At 38.8% G+C, this 23759-nt stretch overlaps 21 non-coding genes and 1 pseudogene across 21 annotated transcripts; 11 read left to right on the top strand and 11 right to left on the bottom strand.

Annotated features, from left to right (window-relative positions):
• Positions 1 to 102: 102 nt before the first annotated feature.
• On the top strand, positions 103 to 175 carry trnaf-gaa (transfer RNA phenylalanine (anticodon GAA)). The gene has a single exon. It is a non-coding gene; the product is annotated as a tRNA-Phe (tRNA).
• A 2522-nt stretch (positions 176 to 2697) lies between these two features.
• Positions 2698 to 2770, bottom strand: trnav-uac (transfer RNA valine (anticodon UAC)). Its single transcript has one exon. It is a non-coding gene; the product is annotated as a tRNA-Val (tRNA).
• A 139-nt stretch (positions 2771 to 2909) lies between these two features.
• Positions 2910 to 3122, top strand: LOC131728766 (small nucleolar RNA U3). The gene has a single exon (XR_009322823.1). It is a non-coding gene; the product is annotated as a small nucleolar RNA U3 (small nucleolar RNA).
• A 1301-nt stretch (positions 3123 to 4423) lies between these two features.
• trnaf-gaa (transfer RNA phenylalanine (anticodon GAA)) lies at positions 4424 to 4496 on the top strand. Its single transcript has one exon. It is a non-coding gene; the product is annotated as a tRNA-Phe (tRNA).
• Positions 4497 to 4632: 136 nt separating this feature from the next.
• On the bottom strand, positions 4633 to 4706 carry trnan-guu (transfer RNA asparagine (anticodon GUU)). The gene has a single exon. It is a non-coding gene; the product is annotated as a tRNA-Asn (tRNA).
• A 2312-nt stretch (positions 4707 to 7018) lies between these two features.
• On the bottom strand, positions 7019 to 7091 carry trnav-uac (transfer RNA valine (anticodon UAC)). The gene has a single exon. It is a non-coding gene; the product is annotated as a tRNA-Val (tRNA).
• A 139-nt stretch (positions 7092 to 7230) lies between these two features.
• On the top strand, positions 7231 to 7443 carry LOC131728765 (small nucleolar RNA U3). Its single transcript, XR_009322822.1, has one exon. It is a non-coding gene; the product is annotated as a small nucleolar RNA U3 (small nucleolar RNA).
• Positions 7444 to 8743: 1300 nt separating this feature from the next.
• On the top strand, positions 8744 to 8816 carry trnaf-gaa (transfer RNA phenylalanine (anticodon GAA)). Its single transcript has one exon. It is a non-coding gene; the product is annotated as a tRNA-Phe (tRNA).
• A 136-nt stretch (positions 8817 to 8952) lies between these two features.
• trnan-guu (transfer RNA asparagine (anticodon GUU)) lies at positions 8953 to 9026 on the bottom strand. Its single transcript has one exon. It is a non-coding gene; the product is annotated as a tRNA-Asn (tRNA).
• Positions 9027 to 11338: 2312 nt separating this feature from the next.
• On the bottom strand, positions 11339 to 11411 carry trnav-uac (transfer RNA valine (anticodon UAC)). The gene has a single exon. It is a non-coding gene; the product is annotated as a tRNA-Val (tRNA).
• A 139-nt stretch (positions 11412 to 11550) lies between these two features.
• On the top strand, positions 11551 to 11751 carry LOC131728783 (small nucleolar RNA U3; annotated as a pseudogene).
• Positions 11752 to 13065: 1314 nt separating this feature from the next.
• Positions 13066 to 13138, top strand: trnaf-gaa (transfer RNA phenylalanine (anticodon GAA)). Its single transcript has one exon. It is a non-coding gene; the product is annotated as a tRNA-Phe (tRNA).
• Positions 13139 to 13272: 134 nt separating this feature from the next.
• On the bottom strand, positions 13273 to 13346 carry trnan-guu (transfer RNA asparagine (anticodon GUU)). Its single transcript has one exon. It is a non-coding gene; the product is annotated as a tRNA-Asn (tRNA).
• Positions 13347 to 15658: 2312 nt separating this feature from the next.
• Positions 15659 to 15731, bottom strand: trnav-uac (transfer RNA valine (anticodon UAC)). Its single transcript has one exon. It is a non-coding gene; the product is annotated as a tRNA-Val (tRNA).
• A 139-nt stretch (positions 15732 to 15870) lies between these two features.
• On the top strand, positions 15871 to 16083 carry LOC131728764 (small nucleolar RNA U3). Its single transcript, XR_009322821.1, has one exon. It is a non-coding gene; the product is annotated as a small nucleolar RNA U3 (small nucleolar RNA).
• Positions 16084 to 17384: 1301 nt separating this feature from the next.
• trnaf-gaa (transfer RNA phenylalanine (anticodon GAA)) lies at positions 17385 to 17457 on the top strand. Its single transcript has one exon. It is a non-coding gene; the product is annotated as a tRNA-Phe (tRNA).
• A 135-nt stretch (positions 17458 to 17592) lies between these two features.
• On the bottom strand, positions 17593 to 17666 carry trnan-guu (transfer RNA asparagine (anticodon GUU)). Its single transcript has one exon. It is a non-coding gene; the product is annotated as a tRNA-Asn (tRNA).
• A 2316-nt stretch (positions 17667 to 19982) lies between these two features.
• trnav-uac (transfer RNA valine (anticodon UAC)) lies at positions 19983 to 20055 on the bottom strand. Its single transcript has one exon. It is a non-coding gene; the product is annotated as a tRNA-Val (tRNA).
• A 139-nt stretch (positions 20056 to 20194) lies between these two features.
• Positions 20195 to 20407, top strand: LOC131728763 (small nucleolar RNA U3). Its single transcript, XR_009322820.1, has one exon. It is a non-coding gene; the product is annotated as a small nucleolar RNA U3 (small nucleolar RNA).
• Positions 20408 to 21707: 1300 nt separating this feature from the next.
• trnaf-gaa (transfer RNA phenylalanine (anticodon GAA)) lies at positions 21708 to 21780 on the top strand. The gene has a single exon. It is a non-coding gene; the product is annotated as a tRNA-Phe (tRNA).
• Positions 21781 to 21916: 136 nt separating this feature from the next.
• On the bottom strand, positions 21917 to 21990 carry trnan-guu (transfer RNA asparagine (anticodon GUU)). The gene has a single exon. It is a non-coding gene; the product is annotated as a tRNA-Asn (tRNA).
• Positions 21991 to 23603: 1613 nt separating this feature from the next.
• trnaw-cca (transfer RNA tryptophan (anticodon CCA)) lies at positions 23604 to 23675 on the bottom strand. The gene has a single exon. It is a non-coding gene; the product is annotated as a tRNA-Trp (tRNA).
• Positions 23676 to 23759: the final 84 nt, after the last annotated feature.

Below are 23759 nucleotides of genomic sequence, written 5' to 3'. Positions count from 1 at the left end.
CGCATTTGTAAAGGCATCGGATTCTATTGTGTTGCCGAGCTGTTGATCGTTTCTCATAATACACAGGTTTACTGGGGTGACAAAAAACGCAAGTCTTGTCAAGCAGAAATAGCTCAGTTGGGAGAGCGTTAGACTGAAGATCTAAAGGTCCCTGGTTCGATCCCGGGTTTCGGCAAATAGCAAGACTATTTTTGTTTTGTATTATTTTGAACTGAAAAATAGAGCGGTTTTTTTTTTGTTCTGTTTAATTGGAAGAAATAACAACGTATCAGAGTGCCATTTTCTAATGTGATTAAGAAATGCAAAAACATCGTCCCTGGGTGGGCTTGAACCCCCAACCTTTCAGTTAACAGCCGAACGCGCTAACCAATTGCGCCACAGAGACAAATCGGCTCAACCGAACCTGAGACCACATCTAAGAAGAAAGCAACACGGCAGAAAAGTCTGTAATCACAATTAAATGTATGCAACCCAATGCAAGCAAACTTCAAGCCTTTTATATTTATTCCCATGTATGTAGTCTGCCATTTGCAAATTCAATAAATAAATAAATTAACTAAATAGCACATTTTTCGACGAGAGGTATGTTTTCAGTTTCTTCAAAAAGTAGTCTCAGCTCGTTGATTCAGTCGCTTTAAAATCCACCTCTGTTCCGATGCATCAGCGCTGTGTGCTGTGGCTTGAGCTTGTTTGACGAAGCAGGAAATGCAAAAATGCTAAAACCTGTTATTGCATCACATGACAGACTTAAGGTATACTTCAACGTCTTGGCTGTCTCAAGTTAGTTGGTATTGTTAATGTAACACCTCGTTGTTGCCCAGTCATTGTATCATATTAATGAAGTAGAGCTTGCCACTTCTCAGCACCGAGCTGACAATGAGTGTTGTTTTCGGGCACCTGCTGGCTGCTAGTGATGACCACTCCAATCTTCAGTCAGGGGGTTGTTGAAGGAAGGGGACACATTTTGAGTGTGCATCTCATACTGGTTTAAATCAATAAGCAAATTTCAAATTGATCATTGATAATGTTGAAACTATTTAAGAACTCTTTCAATAGGACTTGAATAATATAAAAAATATAGTAATGTGATTTGCACTACGCAGGACTTGATTGTGCTTAAATAAAGACATAACATCTGAAAATAACTTGTGCTTACCCCCACTTACAAGGAAAGGGTCAAACTTTGTATTCGTTCTCATAACGTGTTAGAAAATGTAAACAGCAGTTGGAGAATGCCGAAGTCGATCATCCTAGCATGTTTAACGAGAGCATTTCTCATGTAAGCTACTTCCAGTCATAGATCGTTTATACTGTTCTCAATGGTCCGTATCCCAGCCTGAGACCACGATCCAGTGGCCGACGGAGATGATTTTCAAAGTAATATGTTATTTGGAATATTAAAACAATCAAGTTAATTACATGTTTGTACACACAGTATTTTCCAGTGACTTCAACAAGTAGTCTGTTTACAACAAAAATACAATCTGTGTTAGGAACGCTATTTTAGTCCGATTTAAAAAAGAAATTAAAATGGTATTGAGTGCTGACAAGAGTTTGGTATCAGCTGTTGATTTCATTGAAACAATCTTTATAGTAAAATGAACACATTTATTCCTCTGGTAGTGTATTGTCTCGCTGACTGCCATCCACCTGGAAGTCACCTAAAGGATAAGGCACTGGCCTCCTAAACCAGGGATTATGGTTTCGTCAGTTTTATTTAAAACAGTGTGTGTGTATTTGTTCTTGGTCTGTGATATATGTGGTCTGTGTTTATAGATCTTGGCACGTTGCACCAAGTAGTCGTGGCCAAGTGGTTAAGGTGATGGGCTTGAACTCTGTTGGCGTTGTGTCCCTTTTTATGTCTTCGTTGTTAATTCTTAAATGCCTGTTCAGCTTAAAGGTATCAATTATTACTTGCTGTACATTAAATTCTTCCAAACTAGTATTTGCAAACACATTACAAAATTAAATGGTGTGGAATAGAAACAAAGAAGGCTTTGACCTCGACGTGATTTGAACATAAACCTTCTGATCTGGAGTCAGACGCGCTACCGTTGCGCCACGAATTCCTGCCATAGTGCATGCTTGTTATGCAATGCTAGAGTGCACAGCAAGCATGCCAAAGGCATGCTAAGTCCGATGCTGATACTTGGAAAACACTCGGTATCACCAGGGTCATGGGAAACAGCCGACTCAATATTTGTTCGTAGTCTGCAGGGCTATGAAGTTGTCGGAAGTGTGTTTGATTCTCAGCTTAAAAGTAAAGAAAACATAAAACAAAGCGATTTGCTTTTATAATGTTTATTATTTGAAACGTGGGCATAAACACAGTTGTACTGGCTGGGAATCGTCTCGGGTCAATTACTTGGAAAGCAGCTATGCTGACCAATATATCACCAACGAGGGAAAGCTGGCAGTACTGAGTGACACAGATGACGGATTTTCTCAGCGCGTCTCCTCTGAATGCGCACTGGCACAAAGGGGCTTTGATCATCTAATGACGTGACAGAATGCAATAATGTATTGGGTTAATTTACCAACAAAAGAAACATAAATAAAAGTGTATGTATTTTTTGTGAATAAACTATCTTGCTTCTACGATGGGACCAGTGACCTTACATCCGCAATCTAATGATCGGCCAAACCCAGAACTACCTTGTCTTGACCAGGGAGTCATATTGTAAAAACAAACTGAAGTGGTTCCACTGGGGATCGAACCCAGGACCTTCTGCGTGTAAAGCAGACGTGATAACCACTACACTATGGAACCTTGTCAGAACGTGAGTTTTGTGTTTGAAACGCATTGGCAATTATTAACATTACTATGAACAAGTAATATTCTAGAAAGGAAACCGAATCAGACACCATCATGCCGGGAGTAGGGAAGTTGTTTTACCCACATATTTGTTAAGACTATACTTTCAGGGATCATTTCTATAGTTTGTTTCTAGTGAAATGCGTTTCTAGTGTCTGGTCTCGCTAACCATAACGAGGAGTTACAGTGTTTTCTTCTGAGCGCGAAGCGGGACTTGAATGCTATTTCACTGTAGCTGTTCTTGATCATTGTTGAACATTCCGATCTCTTTTGGGATCGAGCCCCACGTTGGACGTCCTTTTTAAATACAAAATGTAGATGTTTCTTCGAGGCAACGGAGCAATATCTGATTCTGTTCACACTGTATACAGTATTGCAACAAAATTACTTTTTGGTCGTTGTCATATAGCAATTGCTATTGTAAAATGCGTGCATCGTTTATAGTTATAACGATATTGAAATAAATAGTCTTACTTTTGTGGGTTGGTTTCAAACCGTTTCTGTTTTAACACTTGTCATTACATCATTCATGGAGCAACAGTTGGTATGTGCGTAATAAACCCGATCGGGTCTTGATATGACAACCCTAGGCTGTGCTGAAATAAATAATGCGGTTTTCTGCTGTAGTGAACGCAGTTTGTCAGGATGGTCGAGTGGTCTAAGGCGCTAGACTTAAGGACTCTGTCTTTCCAAAGAATTCTGTGTTCTGGTCTCCAAGTGGAGGTGTCGGTTCAAATCCTCCTCTGACAGTTCAATTTTATTTATTCTTAAAAGGAATAAATGTGTTCATTTTACTATAAAAGATTGTTTCAAGGAAATCAACAGCTGATACCAAACTCTTGTCAGAACGCAATACCATTTTAATTTCCATTTTAATTCAGACTAAAATAGCGTTCCTAACACAGATTGCATTTGGTTGTAAACAGACTACTCGTTGAAGTCAATGAAAAATATTTTGTCCAAACATGTATTTAACTTGTTTTAATATTAAAAATAATATATTAAATTGAATAACATCTCCGTCGGCCACTGGATCGAGGTCTCAGGCTGGGATGCGGACCTTTGAGAACAGTATAAACGATCTATTAGTGGAAGAAGCTTACATCAGAAATGCCCTCGTTTAACATGCTAGGATGATCGACATCGGCATTCTCCAATTGCTGTTTACATGTTATAACACGTTATGAGTACGAATACAAAGTTGGACACTTTCCTTGTAAGTGGGGGTAAGCACAATTTATTTTCAGATGTAATGTCTTTATTTAAGCTCAATCTAGTCCTGCGTAATGCAAATCACATTACTATATTTTTATATTAGTCAAGGCCTATGTAAAGTGTTCTTAAATTGTTTTAACATTAGCATTGATCAATTTGATGATCCGCTTTCTTTTCTCCCAATACGGTATGCAAAGTATGCAACTTTTCTGCCCACTTTGATCATAGGCAGTTTTATCCCCCCGTTTCGGCTGAAAACCGCATCTGGGTGAAAACTTAAGTGTTTCGAAACGCATTTGTAAAGGCATCGGATTCTATTGTGTTGCCGAGCTGTTGATCGTTTCTCATAATACACAGGTTTACTGGGGTGACAAAAAACGCAAGTCTTGTCAAGCCGAAATAGCTCAGTTGGGAGAGCGTTAGACTGAAGATCTAAAGGTCCCTGGTTCGATCCCGGGTTTCGGCAAATAGCAAGACTATTTTTGTTTTGTATTATTTTGAACTGAAAAATAGAGCGGTTTTTTTTTTGTTCTGTTTAATTGGAAGAAATAACAACGTATCAGAGTGCCATTTTCTAATGTGATTAAGAAATGCAAAAACATCGTCCCTGGGTGGGCTTGAACCACCAACCTTTCAGTTAACAGCCGAACGCGCTAACCAATTGCGCCACAGAGACAAATCGGCTCAACCGAACCTGAGACCACATCTAAGAAGAAAGCAACACGGCAGAAAAGTCTGTAATCACAATTAAATGTATGCAACCCAATGCAAGCAAACTTCAAGCCTTTTATATTTATTCCCATGTATGTAGTCTGCCATTTGCAAATTCAATAAATAAATAAATTAACTAAATAGCACATTTTTCGACGAGAGGTATGTTTTCAGTTTCTTCAAAAAGTAGTCTCAGCTCGTTGATTCAGTCGCTTTAAAATCCACCTCTGTTCCGATGCATCAGCGCTGTGTGCTGTGGCTTGAGCTTGTTTGACGAAGCAGGAAATGCAAAAATGCTAAAACCTGTTATTGCATCACATGACAGACTTAAGGTATACTTCAACGTCTTGGCTGTCTCAAGTTAGTTGGTATTGTTAATGTAACACCTCGTTGTTGCCCAGTCATTGTATCATATTAATGAAGTAGAGCTTGCCACTTCTCAGCACCGAGCTGACAATGAGTGTTGTTTTCGGGCACCTGCTGGCTGCTAGTGATGACCACTCCAATCTTCAGTCAGGGGGTTGTTGAAGGAAGGGGACACATTTTGAGTGTGCATCTCATACTGGTTTAAATCAATAAGCAAATTTCAAATTGATCATTGATAATGTTGAAACTATTTAAGAACTCTTTCAATAGGACTTGAATAATATAAAAAATATAGTAATGTGATTTGCACTACGCAGGACTTGATTGTGCTTAAATAAAGACATAACATCTGAAAATAACTTGTGCTTACCCCCACTTACAAGGAAAGGGTCAAACTTTGTATTCGTTCTCATAACGTGTTAGAAAATGTAAACAGCAGTTGGAGAATGCCGAAGTCGATCATCCTAGCATGTTTAACGAGAGCATTTCTCATGTAAGCTACTTCCAGTCATAGATCGTTTATACTGTTCTCAATGGTCCGTATCCCAGCCTGAGACCACGATCCAGTGGCCGACGGAGATGATTTTCAAAGTAATATGTTATTTGGAATATTAAAACAATCAAGTTAATTACATGTTTGTACACACAGTATTTTCCAGTGACTTCAACAAGTAGTCTGTTTACAACAAAAATACAATCTGTGTTAGGAACGCTATTTTAGTCCGATTTAAAAAAGAAATTAAAATGGTATTGAGTGCTGACAAGAGTTTGGTATCAGCTGTTGATTTCATTGAAACAATCTTTATAGTAAAATGAACACATTTATTCCTCTGGTAGTGTATTGTCTCGCTGACTGCCATCCACCTGGAAGTCACCTAAAGGATAAGGCACTGGCCTCCTAAACCAGGGATTATGGTTTCGTCAGTTTTATTTAAAACAGTGTGTGTGTATTTGTTCTTGGTCTGTGATATATGTGGTCTGTGTTTATAGATCTTGGCACGTTGCACCAAGTAGTCGTGGCCAAGTGGTTAAGGTGATGGGCTTGAACTCTGTTGGCGTTGTGTCCCTTTTTATGTCTTCGTTGTTAATTCTTAAATGCCTGTTCAGCTTAAAGGTATCAATTATTACTTGCTGTACATTAAATTCTTCCAAACTAGTATTTGCAAACACATTACAAAATTAAATGGTGTGGAATAGAAACAAAGAAGGCTTTGACCTCGACGTGATTTGAACATAAACCTTCTGATCTGGAGTCAGACGCGCTACCGTTGCGCCACGAATTCCTGCCGTAGTGCATGCTTGTTATGCAATGCTAGAGTGCACAGCAAGCATGCCAAAGGCATGCTAAGTCCGATGCTGATACTTGGAAAACACTCGGTATCACCAGGGTCATGGGAAACAGCCGACTCAATATTTGTTCGTAGTCTGCAGGGCTATGAAGTTGTCGGAAGTGTGTTTGATTCTCAGCTTAAAAGTAAAGAAAACATAAAACAAAGCGATTTGCTTTTATAATGTTTATTATTTGAAACGTGGGCATAAACACAGTTGTACTGGCTGGGAATCGTCTCGGGTCAATTACTTGGAAAGCAGCTATGCTGACCAATATATCACCAACGAGGGAAAGCTGGCAGTACTGAGTGACACAGATGACGGATTTTCTCAGCGCGTCTCCTCTGAATGCGCACTGGCACAAAGGGGCTTTGATCATCTAATGACGTGACAGAATGCAATAATGTATTGGGTTAATTTACCAACAAAAGAAACATAAATAAAAGTGTATGTATTTTTTGTGAATAAACTATCTTGCTTCTACGATGGGACCAGAGACCTTACATCCGCAATCTAATGATCGGCCAAACCCAGAACTACCTTGTCTTGACCAGGGAGTCATATTGTAAAAACAAACTGAAGTGGTTCCACTGGGGATCGAACCCAGGACCTTCTGCGTGTAAAGCAGACGTGATAACCACTACACTATGGAACCTTGTCAGAACGTGAGTTTTGTGTTTGAAACGCATTGGCAATTATTAACATTACTATGAACAAGTAATATTCTAGAAAGGAAACCGAATCAGACACCATCATGCCGGGAGTAGGGAAGTTGTTTTACCCACATATTTGTTAAGACTATACTTTCAGGGATCATTTCTATAGTTTGTTTCTAGTGAAATGCGTTTCTAGTGTCTGGTCTCGCTAACCATAACGAGGAGTTACAGTGTTTTCTTCTGAGCGCGAAGCGGGACTTGAATGCTATTTCACTGTAGCTGTTCTTGATCATTGTTGAACATTCCGATCTCTTTTGGGATCGAGCCCCACGTTGGACGTCCTTTTTAAATACAAAATGTAGATGTTTCTTCGAGGCAACGGAGCAATATCTGATTCTGTTCACACTGTATACAGTATTGCAACAAAATTACTTTTTGGTCGTTGTCATATAGCAATTGCTATTGTAAAATGCGTGCATCGTTTATAGTTATAACGATATTGAAATAAATAGTCTTACTTTTGTGGGTTGGTTTCAAACCGTTTCTGTTTTAACACTTGTCATTACATCATTCATGGAGCAACAGTTGGTATGTGCGTAATAAACCCGATCGGGTCTTGATATGACAACCCTAGGCTGTGCTGAAATAAATAATGCGGTTTTCTGCTGTAGTGAACGCAGTTTGTCAGGATGGTCGAGTGGTCTAAGGCGCTAGACTTAAGGACTCTGTCTTTCCAAAGAATTCTGTGTTCTGGTCTCCAAGTGGAGGTGTCGGTTCAAATCCTCCTCTGACAGTTCAATTTTATTTATTCTTAAAAGGAATAAATGTGTTCATTTTACTATAAAAGATTGTTTCAAGGAAATCAACAGCTGATACCAAACTCTTGTCAGAACGCAATACCATTTTAATTTCCATTTTAATTCAGACTAAAATAGCGTTCCTAACACAGATTGCATTTGGTTGTAAACAGACTACTCGTTGAAGTCAATGAAAAATATTTTGTCCAAACATGTATTTAACTTGTTTTAATATTAAAAATAATATATTAAATTGAATAACATCTCCGTCGGCCACTGGATCGAGGTCTCAGGCTGGGATGCGGACCTTTGAGAACAGTATAAACGATCTATTAGTGGAAGAAGCTTACATCAGAAATGCCCTCGTTTAACATGCTAGGATGATCGACATCGGCATTCTCCAATGCTGTTTACATGTTATAACACGTTATGAGTACGAATACAAAGTTGGACACTTTCCTTGTAAGTGGGGGTAAGCACAATTTATTTTCAGATGTAATGTCTTTATTTAAGCTCAATCTAGTCCTGCGTAATGCAAATCACATTACTATATTTTTATATTAGTCAAGGCCTATGTAAAGTGTTCTTAAATTGTTTTAACATTAGCATTGATCAATTTGATGATCCGCTTTCTTTTCTCCCAATACGGTATGCAAAGTATGCAACTTTTCTGCCCACTTTGATCATAGGCAGTTTTATCCCCCCGTTTCGGCTGAAAACCGCATCTGGGTGAAAACTTAAGTGTTTCGAAACGCATTTGTAAAGGCATCGGATTCTATTGTGTTGCCGAGCTGTTGATCGTTTCTCATAATACACAGGTTTACTGGGGTGACAAAAAACGCAAGTCTTGTCAAGCCGAAATAGCTCAGTTGGGAGAGCGTTAGACTGAAGATCTAAAGGTCCCTGGTTCGATCCCGGGTTTCGGCAAATAGCAAGACTATTTTTGTTTTGTATTATTTTGAACTGAAAAATAGAGCGGTTTTTTTTTTGTTCTGTTTAATTGGAAGAAATAACAACGTATCAGAGTGCCATTTTCTAATGTGATTAAGAAATGCAAAAACATCGTCCCTGGGTGGGCTTGAACCACCAACCTTTCGGTTAACAGCCGAACGCGCTAACCAATTGCGCCACAGAGACAAATCGGCTCACCCGAACCTGAGACCACATCTAAGAAGAAAGCAACACGGCAGAAAAGTCTGTAATCACAATTAAATGTATGCAACCCAATGCAAGCAAACTTCAAGCCTTTTATATTTATTCCCATGTATGTAGTCTGCCATTTGCAAATTCAATAAATAAATAAATTAACTAAATAGCACATTTTTCGACGAGAGGTATGTTTTCAGTTTCTTCAAAAAGTAGTCTCAGCTCGTTGATTCAGTCGCTTTAAAATCCACCTCTGTTCCGATGCATCAGCGCTGTGTGCTGTGGCTTGAGCTTGTTTGACGAAGCAGGAAATGCAAAAATGCTAAAACCTGTTATTGCATCACATGACAGACTTAAGGTATACTTCAACGTCTTGGCTGTCTCAAGTTAGTTGGTATTGTTAATGTAACACCTCGTTGTTGCCCAGTCATTGTATAATATTAATGAAGTAGAGCTTGCCACTTCTCAGCACCGAGCTGACAATGAGTGTTGTTTTCGGGCACCTGCTGGCTGCTAGTGATGACCACTCCAATCTTCAGTCAGGGGGTTGTTGAAGGAAGGGGACACATTTTGAGTGTGCATCTCATACTGGTTTAAATCAATAAGCAAATTTCAAATTGATCATTGATAATGTTGAAACTATTTAAGAACTCTTTCAATAGGACTTGACTAATATAAAAAATATAGTAATGTGATTTGCACTACGCAGGACTTGATTGTGCTTAAATAAAGACATAACATCTGAAAATAACTTGTGCTTACCCCCACTTACAAGGAAAGGGTCAAACTTTGTATTCGTTCTCATAACGTGTTAGAAAATGTAAACAGCAGTTGGAGAATGCCGAAGTCGATCATCCTAGCATGTTTAACGAGAGCATTTCTCATGTAAGCTACTTCCAGTCATAGATCGTTTATACTGTTCTCAATGGTCCGTATCCCAGCCTGAGACCACGATCCAGTGGCCGACGGAGATGATTTTCAAAGTAATATGTTATTTGGAATATTAAAACAATCAAGTTAATTACATGTTTGTACACACAGTATTTTCCAGTGACTTCAACAAGTAGTCTGTTTACAACAAAAATACAATCTGTGTTAGGAACGCTATTTTAGTCCGATTTAAAAAAGAAATTAAAATGGTATTGAGTGCTGACAAGAGTTTGGTATCAGCTGTTGATTTCATTGAAACAATCTTTATAGTAAAATGAACACATTTATTCCTCTGGTAGTGTATTGTCTCGCTGACTGCCATCCACCTGGAAGTCACCTAAAGGATAAGGCACTGGCCTCCTAAACCAGGGATTATGGTTTCGTCAGTTTTATTTAAAACAGTGTGTGTGTATTTGTTCTTGGTCTGTGATATATGTGGTCTGTGTTTATAGATCTTGGCACGTTGCACCAAGTAGTCGTGGCCAAGTGGTTAAGGTGATGGGCTTGAACTCTGTTGGCGTTGTGTCCCTTTTTATGTCTTCGTTGTTAATTCTTAAATGCCTGTTCAGCTTAAAGGTATCAATTATTACTTGCTGTACATTAAATTCGTCCAAACTAGTATTTGCAAACACATTACAAAATTAAATGGTGTGGAATAGAAACAAAGAAGGCTTTGACCTCGACGTGATTTGAACATAAACCTTCTGATCTGGAGTCAGACGCGCTACCGTTGCGCCACGAATTCCTGCCGTAGTGCATGCTTGTTATGCAATGCTAGAGTGCACAGCAAGCATGCCAAAGGCATGCTAAGTCCGATGCTGATACTTGGAAAACACTCGGTATCACCAGGGTCATGGGAAACAGCCGACTCAATATTTATTCGTAGTCTGCAGGGCTATGAAGTTGTCGGAAGTGTGTTTGATTCTCAGTTTAAAAGTAAAGAAAACATAAAACAAAGCGATTTGCTTTTATAATGTTTATTATTTGAAACGTGGGCATAAACACAGTTGTACTGGCTGGGAATCGTCTCGGGTCAATTACTTGGAAAGCAGCTATGCTGACCAATATATCACCAACGAGGGAAAGCTGGCAGTACTGAGTGACACAGATGACGGATTTTCTCAGCGCGTCTCCTCTGAATGCGCACTGGCACAAAGGGGCTTTGATCATCTAATGACGTGACAGAATGCAATAATGTATTGGGTTAATTTACCAACAAAAGAAACATAAATAAAAGTGTATGTATTTTTTGTGAATAAACTATCTTGCTTCTACGATGGGACCAGAGACCTTACATCCGCAATCTAATGATCGGCCAAACCCAGAACTACCTTGTCTTGACCAGGGAGTCATATTGTAAAAACAAACTGAAGTGGTTCCACTGGGGATCGAACCCAGGACCTTCTGCGTGTAAAGCAGACGTGATAACCACTACACTATGGAACCTTGTCAGAAAGTGAGTTTTGTGTTTGAAACGCATTGGCAATTATTAACATTACTATGAACAAGTAATATTCTAGAAAGGAAACCGAATCAGACACCATCATGCCGGGAGTAGGGAAGTTGTTTTACCCACATATTTGTTAAGACTATACTTTCAGGGATCATTTCTATAGTTTGTTTCTAGTGAAATGCGTTTCTAGTGTCTGGTCTCGCTAACCATAACGAGGAGTTACAGTGTTTTCTTCTGAGCGCGAAGCGGGACTTGAATGCTATTTCACTGTAGCTGTTCTTGATCATTGATGAACATTCCACTCTCTTTTGGGATCGAGCCCCAAGTTGGATGTCCTTTTTAAATACAAAATGTAGATGTTTCTTCGAGGCAACAGAGCAATATCTGATTCTGTTCACACTGTATACAGTATTGCAACAAAATTACTTTTTGGTCGTTGTCATATAGCAATTGCTATTGTAAAATGCGTGCATCGTTTATAGTTATAACGATATTGAAATAAATAGTCTTACTTTTGTGGGTTGGCTTCAAACCGTTTCTGTTTTAACACTTGTCATTACATCATTCATGGAGCAACAGTTGGTATGTGCGTAATAAACCCGATCGGGCCTTGATATGACAACCCTAGGCTGTGCTGAAATAAATAATGCGGTTTTCTGCTGTAATGAACGCAGTTTGTCAGGATGGTCGAGTGGTCTAAGGCGCTAGACTTAAGGACTCTGTCTTTCCAAAGAATATCTGCTTTCTGGTCTCCAAGTGGAGGTGTCGGTTCAAATCCTCCTCTGACAGTTCAATTTTATTTATTCTTAAAAGGAATAAATGTGTTCATTTTACTATAAAAGATTGTTTCAAGGAAATCAACAGCTGATACCAAACTCTTGTCAGAACGCAATACCATTTTAATTTCCATTTTAATTCAGACTAAAATAGCGTTCCTAACACAGATTGCATTTGGTTGTAAACAGACTACTCGTTGAAGTCAATGAAAAATATTTTGTCCAAACATGTATTTAACTTGTTTTAATATTAAAAATAATATATTAAATTGAATAACATCTCCGTCGGCCACTGGATCGAGGTCTCAGGCTGGGATGCGGACCTTTGAGAACAGTATAAACGATCTATTAGTGGAAGAAGCTTACATCAGAAATGCCCTCGTTTAACATGCTAGGATGATCGACATAGGCATTCTCCAATTGCTGTTTACATGTTATAACACGTTATGAGTACGAATACAAAGTTGGACACTTTCCTTGTAAGTGGGGGTAAGTACAATTTATTTTCAGATGTAATGTCTTTATTTAAGCTCAATCTAGTCCTGCGTAATGCAAATCACATTACTATATTTTTATATTAGTCAAGGCCTATGTAAAGTGTTCTTAAATTGTTTTAACATTAGCATTGATCAATTTGATGATCCGCTTTCTTTTCTCCCAATACGGTATGCAAAGTATGCAACTTTTCTGCCCACTTTGATCATAGGCAGTTTTATCCCCCCGTTTCGGCTGAAAACCGCATCTGGGTGAAAACTTAAGTGTTTCGAAACGCATTTGTAAAGGCATCGGATTCTATTGTGTTGCCGAGCTGTTGATCGTTTCTCATAATACACAGGTTTACTGGGGTGACAAAAAACGCAAGTCTTGTCAAGCCGAAATAGCTCAGTTGGGAAAGCGTTAGACTGAAGATCTAAAGGTCCCTGGTTCGATCCCGGGTTTCGGCAAATAGCAAGACTATTTTTGTTTTGTATTATTTTGAACTGAAAAATAGAGCTTTTTTTTTTGTTCTGTTTAATTGGAAGAAATAACAACGTATCAGAGTGCCATTTTCTAATGTGATTAAGAAATGCAAAAACATCGTCCCTGGGTGGGCTTGAACCACCAACCTTTCGGTTAACAGCCGAACGCGCTAACCAATTGCGCCACAGAGACAAATCGGCTCAACCGAACCTGAGACCACATCTAAGAAGAAAGCAACACGGCAGAAAAGTCTGTAATCACAATTAAATGTATGCAACCCAATGCAAGCAAACTTCAAGCCTTTTATATTTATTCCCATGTATGTAGTCTGCCATTTGCAAATTCAATAAATAAATAAATTAACTAAATAGCACATTTTTCGACGAGAGGTATGTTTTCAGTTTCTTCAAAAAGTAGTCTCAGCTCGTTGATTCAGTCGCTTTAAAATCCACCTCTGTTCCGATGCATCAGCGCTGTGTGCTGTGGCTTGAGCTTGTTTGACGAAGCAGGAAATGCAAAAATGCTAAAACCTGTTATTGCATCACATGACAGACTTAAGGTATACTTCAACGTCTTGGCTGTCTCAAGTTAGTTGGTATTGTTAATGTAACACCTCGTTGTTGCCCAGTCATTGTATAATATTAATGAAGTAGAGCTTGCCACTTCTCAGCACCGAGCTGACAATGAGTGTTGTTTTCGGGCACCTGCTGGCTGCTAGTGATGACCACTCCAATCTTCAGTCAGGGGGTTGTTGAAGGAAGGGGACACATTTTGAGTGTGCATCTCATACTGGTTTAAATCAATAAGCAAATTTCAAATTGATCATTGATAATGTTGAAACTATTTAAGAACTCTTTCAATAGGACTTGACTAATATAAAAAATATAGTAATGTGATTTGCACTACGCAGGACTTGATTGTGCTTAAATAAAGACATAACATCTGAAAATAACTTGTGCTTACCCCCACTTACAAGGAAAGGGTCAAACTTTGTATTCGTTCTCATAACGTGTTAGAAAATGTAAACAGCAGTTGGAGAATGCCGAAGTCGATCATCCTAGCATGTTTAACGAGAGCATTTCTCATGTAAGCTACTTCCAGTCATAGATCGTTTATACTGTTCTCAATGGTCCGTATCCCAGCCTGAGACCACGATCCAGTGGCCGACGGAGATGATTTTCAAAGTAATATGTTATTTGGAATATTAAAACAATCAAGTTAATTACATGTTTGTACACACAGTATTTTCCAGTGACTTCAACAAGTAGTCTGTTTACAACAAAAATACAATCTGTGTTAGGAACGCTATTTTAGTCCGATTTAAAAAAGAAAATAAAATGGTATTGAGTGCTGACAAGAGTTTGATATCAGCTGTTGATTTCATTGAAACAATCTTTATAGTAAAATGAACACATTTATTCCTCTGGTCGTGTATTGTCTCGCTGACTGCTATCCACCTGGAAGTCACCTAAAGGATAAGGCACTGGCCTCCTAAACCAGGGATTATGGTTTCGTCAGTTTTATTTAAAACAGTGTGTGTGTATTTGTTCTTGGTCTGTGATATATGTGGTCTGTGTTTATAGATCTTGGCACGTTGCACCAAGTAGTCGTGGCCAAGTGGTTAAGGTGATGGGCTTGAACTCTGTTGGCGTTGTGTCCCTTTTTATGTCTTCGTTGTTAATTCTTAAATGCCTGTTCAGCTTAAAGGTATCAATTATTACTTGCTGTACATTAAATTCGTCCAAACTAGTATTTGCAAATACATTACAAAATTAAATGGTGTGGAATAGAAACAAAGAAGGCTTTGACCTCGACGTGATTTGAACATAAACCTTCTGATCTGGAGTCAGACGCGCTACCGTTGCGCCACGAATTCCTGCCGTAGTGCATGCTTGTTATGCAATGCTAGAGTGCACAGCAAGCATGCCAAAGGCATGCTAAGTCCGATGCTGATACTTGGAAAACACTCGGTATCACCAGGGTCATGGGAAACAGCCGACTCAATATTTGTTCGTAGTCTGCAGGGCTATGAAGTTGTCGGAAGTGTGTTTGATTCTCAGCTTAAAAGTAAAGAAAACATAAAACAAAGCGATTTGCTTTTATAATGTTTATTATTTGAAACGTGGGCATAAACACAGTTGTACTGGCTGGGAATCGTCTCGGGTCAATTACTTGGAAAGCAGCTATGCTGACCAATATATCACCAACGAGGGAAAGCTGGCAGTACTGAGTGACACAGATGACGGATTTTCTCAGCGCGTCTCCTCTGAATGCGCACTGGCACAAAGGGGCTTTGATCATCTAATGACGTGACAGAATGCAATAATGTATTGGGTTAATTTACCAACAAAAGAAACATAAATAAAAGTGTATGTATTTTTTGTGAATAAACTATCTTGCTTCTACGATGGGACCAGAGACCTTACATCCGCAATCTAATGATCGGCCAAACCCAGAACTTCCTTGTCTTGACCAGGGAGTCATATTGTAAAAACAAACTGAAGTGGTTCCACTGGGGATCGAACCCAGGACCTTCTGCGTGTAAAGCAGACGTGATAACCACTAAACTATGGAACCTTGTCAGAAAGTGAGTTTTGTGTTTGAAACGCATTGGCAATTATTAACATTACTATGAACAAGTAATATTCTAGAAAGGAAACCGAATCAGACACCATCATGCCGGGAGTAGGGAAGTTGTTTTACCCACATATTTGTTAAGACTATACTTTCAGGGATCATTTCTATAGTTTGTTTCTAGTGAAATGCGTTTCTAGTGTCTGGTCTCGCTAACCATAACGAGGAGTTACAGTGTTTTCTTCTGAGCGCGAAGCGGGACTTGAATGCTATTTCACTGTAGCTGTTCTTGATCATTGATGAACATTCCGCTCTCTTTTGGGATCGAGCCCCACGTTGGACGTCCTTTTTAAATACAAAATGTAGATGTTTCTTCGAGGCAACAGAGCAATATCTGATTCTGTTCACACTGTATACAGTATTGCAACAAAATTACTTTTTGGTCGTTGTCCTATAGCAATTGCTATTGTAAAATGCGTGCATCGTTTATAGTTATAACGATATTGAAATAAATAGTCTTACTTTTGTGGGTTGGCTTCAAACCGTTTCTGTTTTAACACTTGTCATTACATCATTCATGGAGCAACAGTTGGTATGTGCGTAATAAACCCAATCGGGCCTTGATATGACAACCCTAGGCTGTGCTGAAATAAATAATGCGGTTTTCTGCTGTAATGAACGCAGTTTGTCAGGATGGTCGAGTGGTCTAAGGCGCTAGACTTAAGGACTCTGTCTTTCCAAAGAATTCTGTGTTCTGGTCTCCAAGTGGAGGTGTCGGTTCAAATCCTCCTCTGACAGTTCAATTTTATTTATTCTTAAAAGGAATAAATGTGTTCATTTTACTATAAAAGATTGTTTCAAGGAAATCAACAGCTGATACCAAACTCTTGTCAGAACGCAATACCATTTTAATTTCCATTTTAATTCAGACTAAAATAGCGTTCCTAACACAGATTGCATTTGGTTGTAAGCAGACTACTCGTTGAAGTCAATGAAAAATATTTTGTCCAAACATGTATTTAACTTGTTTTAATATTAAAAATAATATATTAAATTGAATAACATCTCCGTCGGCCACTGGATCGAGGTCTCAGGCTGGGATGCGGACCTTTGAGAACAGTATAAACGATCTATTAGTGGAAGAAGCTTACATCAGAAATGCCCTCGTTTAACATGCTAGGATGATCGACATCGGCATTCTCCAATTGCTGTTTACATGTTATAACACGTTATGAGTACGAATACAAAGTTGGACACTTTCCTTGTAAGTGGGGGTAAGCACAATTTATTTTCAGATGTAATGTCTTTATTTAAGCTCAATCTAGTCCTGCGTAATGCAAATCACATTACTATATTTTTATATTAGTCAAGGCCTATGTAAAGTGTTCTTAAATTGTTTTAACATTAGCATTGATCAATTTGATGATCCGCTTTCTTTTCTCCCAATACGGTATGCAAAGTATGCAACTTTTCTGCCCACTTTGATCATAGGCAGTTTTATCCCCCCGTTTCGGCTGAAAACCGCATCTGGGTGAAAACTTAAGTGTTTCGAAACGCATTTGCAAAGGCATCGGATTCTATTGTGTTGCCGAGCTGTTGATCGTTTCTCATAATACACAGGTTTACTGGGGTGACAAAAAACGCAAGTCTTGTCAAGCCGAAATAGCTCAGTTGGGAGAGCGTTAGACTGAATATCTAAAGGTCCCTGGTTCGATCCCGGGTTTCGGCAAATAGCAAGACTATTTTTGTTTTGTATTATTTTGAACTGAAAAATAGAGCGTTTTTTTTTTGTTCTGTTTAATTGGAAGAAATAACAACGTATCAGAGTGCCATTTTCTAATGTGATTAAGAAATGCAAAAACATCGTCCCTGGGTGGGCTTGAACCACCAACCTTTCGGTTAACAGCTGAACGCGCTAACCAATTGCGCCACAGAGACCAATCGGCTCAACCGAACCTGAGACCACATCTAAGAAGAAAGCAACACGGCAGAAAAGTCTGTAATCACAATTAAATGTATGCAACCCAATGCAAGCAAACTTCAAGCCTTTTATATTTATTCCCATGTATGTAGTCTGCCATTTGCAAAATCAATAAATAAATAAATTAACTAAATAGCACATTTTTCGACGAGAGGTATGTTTTCAGTTTCTTCAAAAAGTAGTCTCAGCTCGTTGATTCAGTCGCTTTAAAATCCACCTCTGTTCCGATGCATCAGCGCTGTGTGCTGTGGCTTGAGCTTGTTTGACGAAGCAGGAAATGCAAAAATGCTAAAACCTGTTATTGCATCACATGACAGACTTAAGGTATACTTCAACGTCTTGGCTGTCTCAAGTTAGTTGGTATTGTTAATGTAACACCTCGTTGTTGCCCAGTCATTGTATCATATTAATGAAGTAGAGCTTGCCACTTCTCAGCACCGAGCTGACAATGAGTGTTGTTTTCGGGCACCTGCTGGCTGCTAGTGATGACCACTCCAATCTTAAGTCAGGGGGTTGTTGAAGGAAGGGGACACATTTTGAGTGTGCATCTCATACTGGTTTAAATCAATAAGCAAATTTCAAATTGATCATTGATAATGTTGAAACTATTTAAGAACTCTTTCAATAGGACTTGACTAATATAAAAAATATAGTAATGTGATTTGCACTACGCAGGACTTGATTGTGCTTAAATAAAGACATAACATCTGAAAATAACTTGTGCTTACCCCCACTTACAAGGAAAGGGTCAAACTTTGTATTCGTTCTCATAACGTGTTAGAAAATGTAAACAGCAGTTGGAGAATGCCGAAGTCGATCATCCTAGCATGTTTAACGAGAGCATTTCTCATGTAAGCTACTTCCAGTCATAGATCGTTTATACTGTTCTCAATGGTCCGTATCCCAGCCTGAGACCACGATCCAGTGGCCGACGGAGATGTTTTTCAAAGTAATATGTTATTTGGAATATTAAAACAATCAAGTTAATTACATGTTTGGACACACAGTATTTTCCAGTGACTTCAACAAGTAGTCTGTTTACAACAAAAATACAATCTGTGTTAGGAACGCTATTTTAGTCCGATTTAAAGAAAAAGAAATTAAAATGGTATTGAGTGCTGACAAGAGTTTGGTATCAGATGTTGATTTCATTGAAACAATCTTTATAGTAAAATGAACACATTTATTCCTCTGGTCGTGTATTGTCTCGCTGACTGCTATCCACCTGGAAGTCACCTAAAGGATAAGGCAATGGCCTCCTAAACCAGGGATTATGGTTTCGTCAGTTTTATTTAAAACAGTGTGTGTGTATTTGTTCTTGGTCTGTGATATATGTGGTCTGTGTTTATAGATCTTGGCACGTTGCACCAAGTAGTCGTGGCCAATTGGTTAAGGTGATGGGCTTGAACTCTGTTGGCGTTGTGTTTCTTTTTATGTCTTCGTTGTTAATTCTTAAATGCCTGTTCAGCTTAAAGGTATCAATTATTACTTGCTGTACATTAAATTCTTCCAAACTAGTATTTGCAAACACAATACAAAATTAAATGGTGTGGAATAGAAACAAAGAAGGCTTTGACGTCGACGTGATTTGAACACGTAACCTTCTGATCTGGAGCCAGACGCGCTACCGTTGCGCCACGAATTCCTGCCGTAATGCATGCTTGTTATGCAATGCTAGAGTGCACAGCAAGCATGCCAAAGGCATGCTAAGTCCGATGCTGATACTTGGAAAACACTGGGTATCACCAGGGTCATGGGAAACAGCCGACTCAATATTTGTTCGTAGTCAGCAGGGCTATGAAGTTGTCGGAAGTGTGTTTGATTCTCAGCTTAAAAGTAAAGAAAACATAAAACAAAGCGATTTGCTTTTATAATGTTTATTATTTGAAACGTGGGCATAAACACAGTTGTACTGGCTGGGAATCGTCTCGGGTCAATTACTTGGAAAGCAGCTGTGCTGACCAATATATCACCAACGAGGGAAAGCTGGCAGTACTGAGTGACACAGATGACGGATTTTCTCAGCGCGTCTCCTCTGAATGCGCACTGGCACAAAGGGGCTTTGATCATCTAATGACGTGACAGAATGCAATAATGTATTGGGTTAATTTACCAACAAAAGAAACATAAATAAAAGTGTATGTATTTTTTGTGAATAAACTATCTTGCTTCTACGATGGGACCAGAGACCTTACATCCGCAATCTACTGATCGGCCAAACCCAGAACTACCTTGTCTTGACCAGGGAGTCATATTGTAAAAACAAACTGAAGTGGTTCCACTGGGGATCGAACCCAGGACCTTCTGCGTGTAAAGCAGACGTGATAACCACTACACTATGGAACCTTGTCAGAACGTGAGTTTTGTGTTTGAAACGCATTGGCAATTATTAACATTACTATGAACAAGTGATATTCTAGAAAGGAAACCGAATCAGACACCATCATGCCGGGAGTAGGGAAGTTGTTTTACCCACATATTTGTTAAGACTATACTTTCAGGGATCATTTCTATAGTTTGTTTCTAGTGAAATGCGTTTCTAGTGTCTGGTCTCGCTAACCATAACGAGGAGTTACAGTGTTTTCTTCTGAGCGCGAAGCGGGACTTGAATGCTATTTCACTGTAGCTGTTCTTGATCATTGATGAACATTCCGCTCTCTTTTGGGATCGAGCCCCACGTTGGACGTCCTTTTTAAATACAAAATGTAGATGTTTCTTCGAGGCAACAGAGCAATATCTGATTCTGTTCACACTGTATACAGTATTGCAACAAAATTACTTTTTGGTCGTTGTCATATAGCAATTGCTATTGTAAAATGTGTGCATCGTTTATAGTTATAACGATATTGAAATAAATAGTCTTACTTTTGTGGGTTGGCTTCAAACCGTTTCTGTTTTAACACTTGTCATTACATCATTCATGGAGCAACAGTTGGTATGTGCGTAATAAACCCGATCGGGCCTTGATATGACAACCCTAGGCTGTGCTGAAATAAATAATGCGGTTTTCTGCTGTAATGAACGCAGTTTGTCAGGATGGTCGAGTGGTCTAAGGCGCTAGACTTAAGGACTCTGTCTTTTCAAAGAATTCTGTGTTCTGGTCTCCAAGTGGAGGTGTTGGTTCAAATCCTCCTCTGACAGTTCCATTTTATTTATTCTTAAAAGGAATAAATGTGTTCATTTTACTATAAAAGATTGTTTCAAGGAAATCAACAGCTGATACCAAACTCTTGTCAGAACGCAATACCATTTTAATTTCCATTTTAATTCAGACTAAAATAGCGTTCCTAACACAGATTGCATTTGGTTGTAAACAGACTACTCGTTGAAGTCAATGAAAAATATTTTGTCCAAACATGTATTTAACTTGTTTTAATATTAAAAATAATATATTAAATTGAATAACATCTCCATCGGCCACTGGATCGAGGTCTCAGGCTGGGATGCGGACCTTTGAGAACAGTATAAACGATCTATTAGTGGAAGAAGCTTACATCAGAAATGCCCTCGTTTAACATGCTAGGATGATCGACATCGGCATTCTCCAATTGCTGTTTACATGTTATAACACGTTATGAGTACGAATACAAAGTTGGACACTTTCCTTGTAAGTGGGGGTAAGCACAATTTATTTTCAGATATAATGTCTTTATTTAAGCTCAATCTAGTCCTGCGTAATGCAAATCACATTACTATATTTTTATATTAGTCAAGGCCTATGTAAAGTGTTCTTAAATTGTTTTAACATTAGCATTGATCAATTTGATGATCCGCTTTCTTTTCTCCCAATACGGTATGCAAAGTATGCAACTTTTCTGCCCACTTTGATCATAGGCAGTTTTATCCCCCCGTTTCGGCTGAAAACCGCATCTGGTGCAAACTTAAGTGTTTCGAAACGCATTTGTAAAGGCATCGGATTCTATTGTGTTGCCGAGCTGTTGATCGTTTCTCATAATACACAGGTTTACTGGGGTGACAAAAAACGCAAGTCTTGTCAAGCCGAAATAGCTCAGTTGGGAGAGCGTTAGACTGAAGATCTAAAGGTCCCTGGTTCGATCCCGGGTTTCGGCAAATAGCAAGACTGTTTTTGTTTTGTATTATTTTGAACTGAAAAATAGAGCTTTTTTTTTTTTGTTCTGTTTAATTGGAAGAAATAACAACGTATCAGAGTGCCATTTTCTAATGTGATTAAGAAATGCAAAAACATCGTCCCTGGGTGGGCTTGAACCACCAACCTTTCGGTTAACAGCCGAACGCGCTAACCAATTGCGCCACAGAGACCAATCGGCTCAACCGAACCTGAGACCACATCTAAGAAGAAAGCAACACGGCAGAAAAGTCTGTAATCACAATTAAATGTATGCAACCCAATGCAAGCAAACTTCAAGCCTTTTATATTTATTCCCATGTATGTAGTCTGCCATTTGCAAAATCAATAAATAAATAAATTAACTAAATAGCACATTTTTCGACGAGAGGTATGTTTTCAGTTTCTTCAAAAAGTAGTCTCAGCTCGTTGATTCAGTCGCTTTAAAATCCACCTCTGTTCCGATGCATCAGCGCTGTGTGCTGTGGCTTGAGCTTGTTTGACGAAGCAGGAAATGCAAAAATGCTAAAACCTGTTATTGCATCACATGACAGACTTAAGGTATACTTCAACGTCTTGGCTGTCTCAAGTTAGTTGGTATTGTTAATGTAACACCTCGTTGTTGCCCAGTCATTGTATCATATTAATGAAGTAGAGCTTGCCATTTCTCAGCACCGAGCTGACAATGAGTGTTGTTTTCGGGCACCTGCTGGCTGCTAGTGATGACCACTCCAATCTTCAGTCAGGGGGTTGTTGAAGGAAGGGGACACATTTTGAGTGTACATCTCATACTGGTTTAAATCAATAAGCAAATTTCAAATTGATCATTGATAATGTTAAAACTATTTAAGAACTCTTTCAATAGGACTTGACTAATATAAAAAATATAGTAATGTGATTTGCACTACGCAGGACTTGATTGTGCTTAAATAAAGACATAACATCTGAAAATAACTTGTGCTTACCCCCACTTACAAGGAAAGGGTCAAACTTTGTATTCGTTCTCATAACGTGTTAGAAAATGTAAACAGCAGTTGGAGAATGCCGAAGTCGATCATCCTAGCATGTTTAACGAGAGCATTTCTCATGTAAGCTACTTCCAGTCATAGATCGTTTATACTGTTCTCAATGGTCCGTATCCCAGCCTGAGACCACGATCCAGTGGCCGACGGAGATGTTTTTCAAAGTAATATGTTATTTGGAATATTAAAACAATCAAGTTAATTACATGTTTGGACACACAGTATTTTCCAGTGACTTCAACAAGTAGTCTGTTTACAACAAAAATACAATCTGTGTTAGGAACGCTATTTTAGTCCGATTTAAAAAAGAAATTAAAATGGTATTGAGTGCTGACAAGAGTTTGGTATCAGCTGTTGATTTCATTGAAACAATCTTTATAGTAAAATGAACACATTTATTCCTCTGGTCGTGTATTGTCTCGCTGACTGCTATCCACCTGGAAGTCACCTAAAGGATAAGGCACTGGCCTCCTAATCCAGGGATTATGGTTTCGTCAGTTTTATTTAAAACAGTGTGTGTGTATTTGTTCTTGGTCTGTGATATATGTGGTCTGTGTTTATAGATCTTGGCACGTTGCACCAAGTAGTCGTGGCCAAGTGGTTAAGGTGATGGGCTTGAACTCTGTTGGCGTTGTGTCCCTTTTTATGTCTTCGTTGTTAATTCTTAAATGCCTGTTCAGCTTAAAGGTATCAATTATTACTTGCTGTACATTAAATTCTTCCAAAGTAGTATTTGCAAACACATTACAAAATTAAATGGTGTGGAATAGAAACAAAGAAGGCTTTGACCTCGACGTGATTTGAACACGCAACCTTCTGATCTGGAGTCAGACGCGCTACCGTTGCGCCACGAATTCCTGCCGTAGTGCATGCTTGTTATGCAATGCTAGAGTGCACATCAAGCATGCCAAAGGCATGCTAAGTCCGATGCTGATACTTGG

This window comes from Acipenser ruthenus, unplaced genomic scaffold (assembly GCF_902713425.1).
Source record: "Acipenser ruthenus unplaced genomic scaffold, fAciRut3.2 maternal haplotype, whole genome shotgun sequence".
Taxonomy (NCBI): Eukaryota; Metazoa; Chordata; class Actinopteri; order Acipenseriformes; family Acipenseridae; genus Acipenser; species Acipenser ruthenus.
Note: the sequence above shows the minus strand (reverse complement) of the source record. Positions and strands in the feature narration are given on the sequence as shown.